Below are 8,234 nucleotides of genomic sequence, written 5' to 3'. Positions count from 1 at the left end.
CATTCCTTTCTTCTTTATAGTCTTGCTATCAGGAAAACTAGTATATCCTTTTCCCTATGCATGTTTGCCTTACTTGTTCTCCTTTCATCTGTTTGTTTAGGAGACAAAGAGGTATGGTTTCCACTAGTTCTCTGTCTCACTTGATCTGTAAGCAGCTTCAGCCTGCTTTCATGTCTCCCCTATGTCCCCATCCATATATCTAGCCGCAACTTCTCTGAGTGCATATTTACCCTATACTGTTGTCCTTCATTTGTCCTCCCATCTTCCTTAGAAGATCTCCACCTGTCAACTTCAGCTCTTACTTTCCTCTGCCTCTCCCTGTTCATGATCTTTGTCTCATCTGTCTATCATTCTGTCTCTGAATTTATCTTTCTACCTTATGTTCTTTCCTTTTCAAATATGTACCTGCTCCTGTTCCCCTCTGCAGATTCCTTCTAGTTGTATATGTCTCTCCAGATACCTTTTCTGCAGGTATTTTTCCATGTTACCCTCTATACGTAGTCTTATCTCTCCAGTTCTGCCCCTGTGTCTCCCTCTCGATGTTTCCTTCAACTTATTTCACACAATATCTATCCTCTGTTTTGTCTATGAATTTGTCCACAATTCCTGTCAATGTGTCCTTTTTCCCCAACTCTGTGTCTCATGTTCCTGCACCATTTCCTCGTTTACTTCTACATCATTCTTCCTCAAGATCACTGTCTCATTTTGATTTCTCTTACGTCTTTTTACTGTCATCAAAATGCAGCTGTATCATCTTAATCACCTCCGAGTTTTCTGTTGAGTGGCATTAAATATATTTACACTGTAGTATAGCAAATCTAGACCCTTTTCATCTTGGACCCTTAGAACTTTGTACTCATATTTAAAACATCTCATTTTCCTTTCCCCATAATTTCTGGAAACTACCATATACTTTCTGGTTTTTTTGAGTTTGATTACACTAGGCATTTCATGTAACTGAAATCATACATTATTTGTCTTTTTGTGGTTAGTTTATTTCACTTAGCATAATGTTCATATTGTCACGTCTTGGAATTTCCTTTCTTTTAAGTCCAAAGAGGATGGTGCATTGCGTGGACACACATACCACATTTTGTTTATCCATTTGTTTATCTGTGGACATTTGGATTGCTTCTGTATTTGGCTGCTTTGAATAGTGCTGCAATGTACATCCCTCCACACTGTCTTCATCTCCATTCCTCAGTATATGCAGAGTTATTCTTTTGTGTTCCTCACACGTGTGCCTCTTTCTCTGATTCGGGGTGGTGATGTCAGTTCTACCTCTGCTTTGTCCACTCTTTCCCAGAACATAGATTCTTTTCAAATTCTTATCTGCCTGAACACTTTCTGCCTTAGTCTGGGCTCCTCTCCTTACATCAGACACTGGCTTGATATCTAAAAGGCTGATAATGTTTTCTCTCTTCCTTCAGATCACAGCCGCCTAGAGGAGCTGAAGTCCACACTTCCTAGTCCAGACAAGCTTGCTGGATTCAAGATGTATCCCATTGATTTTGAGAAGGTGCCGGCTTGGGGTCTTGGCGAGACTGTGGTACGGGCCTGGGTCTTTGTTAGGATTACAGAGCAGGGGAAGAGAGTGAAGAGAGGGTCAGAGGAGGAAAACATTTTCTGGCAACTAGGGAGTTCTGCAGGACACAATATCTGCAAGATATTGTGTCCCAGTAGCTGGGAAATATTTTCTTATTTTGACTGCCCCCAACTCACAACAGGATGATGACAGCCACTTCCATATGGATTTCATTATGGCTGCATCTAACTTCCGGGCAGAGAACTATGATATTCCCCCGGCAGACCGGCATAAGGTAGTGGTGGTATAAACCTAAGCTTCTACCTTTTTTTACTCATGCTTCAGTCTCCCACATTTGACCAATTCTGTAGATCGATCCTCTCACTAACTATCTGTGTTGTTCAAATTCTGTCTCACAGAGTAAGCTGGTTGCAGGAAAAATCATTCCAGCGATTGCAACAACCACAGCAGCTCTTGTTGGCCTTGCCTGCCTGGAGCTATACAAGGTGGTACAGGGACACGGAAAGCTTCAGCCCTATAAGAATAGCTTCATCAACTTGGCCCTGCCCTTATTCAGCTTCTCTGAGCCCCTTGCCCCACCCCATCACCAGGTATGGCCAACATTCATGAACGCTGATGATATCCGTGAGACTGTACAATGTGGGGAGGGAATATATGTGTGTATCTTTGCATATACAGCCAGCTCTAGTCCTCATCATCTTGATTAAAGTTTTCAGGGTCTTGATTAAAATGAAATGAGCCTGTGAGATGGTTTTCAACAAAACAGGGTTGTCATCAGTCTGACTGGACATGTCAGGTTGAGTGATAAGGGTAGGGCTATATGGGATGGCCCCTGTTCTACTCCCCTGACCTTTGTCCCTCAGTACTATAACCAAGAGTGGACACTGTGGGATTGCTTTGATATACAAGGCATACAACCTAATAGTAAAGAGATGATCCTCAAGCAGTTTCTAGCCCAGTTTAAGGTAAGACCACTTCCTCTCTCACTCCATACTGCAGGAGATGGTGGTTTGGCAGGTGACCAGTACTCTCCGTCTCACTAACTCTGTTCCCCAAATCTCTTCCTGTCCTCTTAAGACGGAGTACAAATTAGAAATTACCATGCTGTCACAGGGTGTATCCATGCTGTATTCCTTCTTCATGCCAGCCACCAAGCTTAAGGAACAATTGGATCAGCCGTGAGTTGGCTGCTGGACAGGAAGGGATGAGAACACACAATGGCATTTTCTTTCCTGACTTCTTTGCCCCATATGTTCTTCCTCTTTTTTTCTGCCTTCTTGACTCTCTGCTCTCTACCTTAGGATGACAGAGCTTGTGAGCTGTGTGTCAAAGCGAAAACTGAGCTGCCATGTGTGGACCCTGGTGCTTGAGATGTGCTGCAGTGACGAGAGTGGTGAAGACATGGAGGTCCCTTACGTACGATACATTACCCACTGACTCCTGGCTATTTCCTTTCTCCAAGGGTCCTCTCAACAACCCATTTGCACATTCCTTCTAGTTGTGACAGAAGCTGAGCCCAGCTAGACATATATGTTTTACTTTCTTCTGAGAATGTGTTTTGCTGCTGCATCCTACTCTGTCATTGGAATTCATAATAAAGAGTTACCTAAATGTGGCATGTTATTGTTTTGTCAAAGGCCATTATCCTGTCATCTCGCAGAAGGAGTGGGCTTTTCTGCAGCTTCATAAATCAAGATGATACTCAGTCCAAAATGTCCAACCCCACCCTTTATGGAACATGTCCAGAATCCAAGGTTTAAGGCAGAGAAGATTAAATCCAGTGATTCTCACAAATTTGGGCTTACTCACTTTCCTTTTTGTCCTCTTAGAGAAAAGTGAAGACACTAGCAAGGCCGTAGAGCATATCTACTCTTATCCCATGTGTTGAATCTGTTTGCAATTCTAGTATTTTCTTTCCAACTTCAAACTGCCTGCTGTAGTGGATTTTGTGAAGTTGTAGAGATTCTGGACTTGGATTATTTTAACTCTGAATGCTAACTTTTGCCAAAGTATATAATCTTTGTTAACTTGTTTTGCTCCTCCAATTTCATATGTTTAAAGTACAGACAAAGGATTGCTAGAAGAAATAAAAGGATTTAGTGTCTGTCAGCTGCTTAGTACTTGGTCCATAGTGAGCTTGCACATGCACCTATTATTAGGATGGTGCAGAAGTTTATCTGGTTTTTGCCATTTATCGTGAGCATTTTTGTTACCTGCTTGAGAGCTTTTTTTTTTTTTTTCTTTTCTGCCTGGGCTTGGTCTTATGCCATGTTACTTGATGCTTTCAGATTCTAGCCAAGCTTTGATGACTATGCTTCTCCTTGTACGAGGAACATATATATTGTTGGAATGAGAAATGCCAGTGCCTTAAGACAGTCTGCATGTATTTTTAAAAATTATTTTACAGCGAATAGCTGTGGAAGATAAGCCTTTTCTAGCTCCACACTGTTTCCTGTCTTCAGAAGTTTCAGGCTTATCACTGTCAGGGAAAGACCAAGATGTGGAAGGTAAGGGTGGTTTTATCTCAGTGGAGTCTCAGTGCTGGCCCTAACAAGAGCTTTAGACCCCACACCCAGCCATTATCCCTGACAGATCTCCAAATAGTTAAAGGCACCAGTCTTTTTGGTCACATCCCTATCTGTGCCTTCCTGCACTGTTACTAGCACAGGATGCCAGAGGATACCACTTATACTGTTGTACAATTAAGACCTCATTTCTCTCTTCAACATAGGAATATATTTATTCTCCACTCACCCTGGGTATCAGGAATAGCCCGAGTGCATCCCCGAGCCTGACCTGATTTACAGTGCTGTTTGTCTGCACGCCTTCAGGGCTAGCTTCAGACTCAGCACAGTATACTTTGGCCACCTCCTTCTTTTTTTTTTTTTTTTTTAAGTTGAGTATGTTCTGGCATAGCTTCTCTGGCCTGGTAGCTTTGATTATTGTTATAACCCATGCATAGCCAGGAAGGAATTATACATATGTATTTCCCAGTGACTATCGCTAAGCCAAAGGAAAAAGAGCATTTGTATTTCTTTTTTTTTTTCCCCATTTATTTGTTTTGTTGCATTTTAGGTTTTGGGGTACATGTGAAGAACATGCAAAACTGTTGCATAGGAACACACGTGGCAGTGTGATTTGCTGCCTTCCTCCCCATCACCTACATCTGGCATTTCTCCCCTTGCTATCTCTCCCCAGCTTCCCACACCCCACCGTCCCTCCCCTATTTCCCCCCAGCTGACCCCAGTGTGTGGTGCTCCCCTCCCTGTGTCCATGTGTTCTCATTGTTCAACACCCGCCTATGAGTGAGAACATGTAGTGCAAGGACCTAGAAATAGAAATTCCATTTGACCCAGCAATCCCATTACTGGGTATATATCCAAAGGATTACAAATCGTTCTACTATAAGGACACGTGTACACGAATGTTCATTGCAGCACTGTTTACAATAGCAAAGACCTGGAACCAACCCAAATGCCCATCGACGATAGACTGGATAGGGAAAATGTGGCACATATACACCATGGAATATTATGCAGCCATCAAAAATGATGAGTTAGGGTCCTTTGTAGGGACATGGATGAACCTGGAAACCATCATTCTCAGCAAACTGACAGAAGAGCAGAAGGCCACCTCCTTCTTAAATGACCAGTTATTTGGGCTCCATTTTTTCATTGGTGTTTTTATTTATAGGAGGAAAGTGAAATGGAGCAGAAGTTGCTTTAGAAATTCAAGAAACTTAGTGTTGATGACAGGCGTTTAGTTCAACTGGAGAGATTTTTTCCCTCCATGGGCAGTTTTTCATCATTACTATTATTCAGTATCCCAGACACCAGCCTCTGTCCACTGCATTTATTTTTCTGCCTTCTTTCTCTGCTATCAGAACTCCAAAATCTTCGAATTTAACACAGTGGAATATAAATTTCTTTAAAAAAATTGACAAACTTTTATATATTCATCTATTTCCTACATTTTGATATATAGATACAATGTGTAGTGACCAATCAGGGTAATTCACTTATCTTATTTTTCAGTTACTTGTTTTGGGAATTTTCATACTTTTTCTATTTTATTTCTGCTAAAGTATATATACTGAATTTCTATAATCATGCTTTAGATCACCATCATTCCTGAAACTGCAGTGACACCATTCACAGTTTCTCAAACCCACAGGCCAAGTAGTTTGCTTCTCCTGTATCTGCCCATCATTCCTCTTGAGTGTCTCCTCTGAAAAAGAGTTTATTTCCCACAGCTAAGACTCCCTAATAGAAATATCATCCACCTATCTGCTTTTTTTTTCTTAGTTTTTCTCTGCACATGTGCACACACTTGCTGAATTGTACCCAGGTTGCCAATGAGAAGCATCTGAGTATGGTGTCAGTATTTGGTAAGCAACTAATGAACACTCTGATTTACTAGAAAGTCCATGTCATACTTGCTTATAGGCATACAATGTGTAGTGGCCATGTAATTGGGATTATACGTAATCATTTTTAAGTGCACAGTGCAACCAGTGTGTAGATGTTTGTGGTACTATTGTGATTCTATCTCTAATGGCTGCCATCTGATCAGCCAGTAGCATAGCCAACCTACAGAACTGAGCTGATGACTCACAGAAGCACAGTTGGCATTTCTAATTCACTTACATCCCTAACCAGACATCTTGCCAAGCCTCAGGGCCCACCCATGGCTCTGCCTAGGCAGGAAGACACCTGTTCAAGGTTAATGGTAGAGATGATTGGGGCATTAGCATTGTGCTTGGATTAGTCTGGATTCTACAGAGAAACGGAACCAACAGGATATATATGGTCATCAGTATCGATAAATGTATATGCACTAGGCCCATCTTGCCTGCTTATAAAAAATGCCCAAGGCTGGGCTATTTATAAAAGAACAGAGGTTTAATAGGCATATGGTTCTACAGGCTGTATAAGCATGACACTGGCATCTTCCAGTGGAAGGTGAAGCTGGAACAAGCATGTCATGTTGAGAGTAGAAGGAAGAGAGCTGGAGGGAAGATGGCACACACTTTTAAATAGCCCTTCTGTTCTTCAACTTCTAATAAGACAGGCAAGAGAAAGAAATGGAAAGCATCTAATTTGGAAAAGAAGAAGTTAAGTTGTCGTATTTCTTGATGACATGGTCATATGTGTAGAAATCACTAAAAGCTCCACCAAAAATAACTTAGAACGCATATGAACAAATTCAGTAAAGTTGTAGGATAAAACCTGAGTATATAAAGATCAGTAGGCCAGGCACTGTGGCTCACACCTGTAATCCCAGCACTTTTAAAGGCCCAAGATGGGTGGATCATGTGAGGTCAGAAGTTTGAGACCAGTCTGCCCAACATGCTAAAACCCCATCTCTACTAAAAATATGAAGAAAAAAAATAGCCATGGTGTCAGACGCCTCTAGTCTCAGCTACTTGGGAGGCGGAGGCAGGAAAATTGCTTGAACCTGGGAGGTTGACGTTGTGGTGAACCAAGACTGCCACTGCATTGCAGTCTGGGCAACAGAGTGATGCTCCAATTAAAAAAATAAAAGTAATGTTTCTATACAATAATAATATGCTATTGAAAAAAATATAATGACAATGATATTTACAATATATTTTAAAAGGAAAGAAAATAGAAATAACTCACACCAGTGATGTGAAAACTGAACTTTAAAAATCTCTAAAATATTGATAAAAGTGGGAAGTCATATAAAAATGTTTAATGTCACAAATTGAGAGACTTAAAACTGATAAAATATCTGTGCTAAAGTGTTCTACAAACTCAATGCAATGGCTATGAAAGTTTTATTGATATTTTTCACAGAAATAGGAAAAGGCATCCTCAAATAGTATGGAGACACAAAAGACCTTGAATAGTCTTAAGTAAACAGAACACAGTTGAGGATCAAACTATATTATTTCAAAATACAATATAAACATATATTAATAAGAAAAATCAAAACTAGCATAGAAACACATTGATCAGTGAACTGGGGAAAAGCTAAAAAATAAACACACTTATTTTTCTTCACTTTCAACAAGTATTTCTCAGACACACATGAAGAATGAACAGTGGTCAATAAATGTGTTGAGAGAAATGAACATCTACATGTAGAAGAGTAAAACTGCCCAAAAAACTCCTGTACAAAAATCAACTCAAAATAGATTAATGTCTTAAACATAGATTTGAACTATAAAATTACTAGAAGAACATATAGAAAAGCATTATCTTGACACTGGTCTGTGCAAGGCATGATTTTTGTATATGATTCTGAAATCATATACAAAAGTAATGGGCTTTCAGCACATTGGTCAGACTGGTCTCAAACTCCTGACCTTTTTGTATATGATTCTGAAAGTTCTGGGGACAATAGCAAAAATAGCAAATAAGATGACATAAAACTTAAAAGCCTATGGCACATGGAAACAAATAAAAATAAAATCAGTTAACAGAGTAAAAGACATCCCACAGAGGAAAAGAAAATATTTTGAAACCCTACATCTGATGAGGGTTAATATCCTGACTATATAAGAAACTTAAAAGCAACAAACAAACAAAAACCTCAATATAAAAAAATATCCAATTAAAGAACAGAAAAGAACAGAATACAAAAGACATATAAATGGCCAACAGGTTTATTTTGTTAAAAATGCCTACTCATTAGTCATTCAGAAAAATGCAAAACAAAATCA

At 39.9% G+C, this 8,234-nt stretch overlaps 1 pseudogene; it reads left to right on the top strand.

Annotated features, from left to right (window-relative positions):
- LOC108298844 overlaps window positions 1–2,983 on the top strand; it is an 11,961-nt pseudogene extending 8,978 nt beyond the window's left edge.
- Window positions 2,984–8,234: the final 5,251 nt, after the last annotated feature.

Source organism: Cebus imitator, unplaced genomic scaffold (genome assembly GCF_001604975.1).
Source record: "Cebus imitator isolate Cc_AM_T3 unplaced genomic scaffold, Cebus_imitator-1.0 Scaffold1132, whole genome shotgun sequence".
In the NCBI taxonomy this organism is placed as follows: domain Eukaryota; kingdom Metazoa; phylum Chordata; class Mammalia; order Primates; family Cebidae; genus Cebus; species Cebus imitator.
This window is presented reverse-complemented; position numbering and strand designations above follow the sequence as displayed.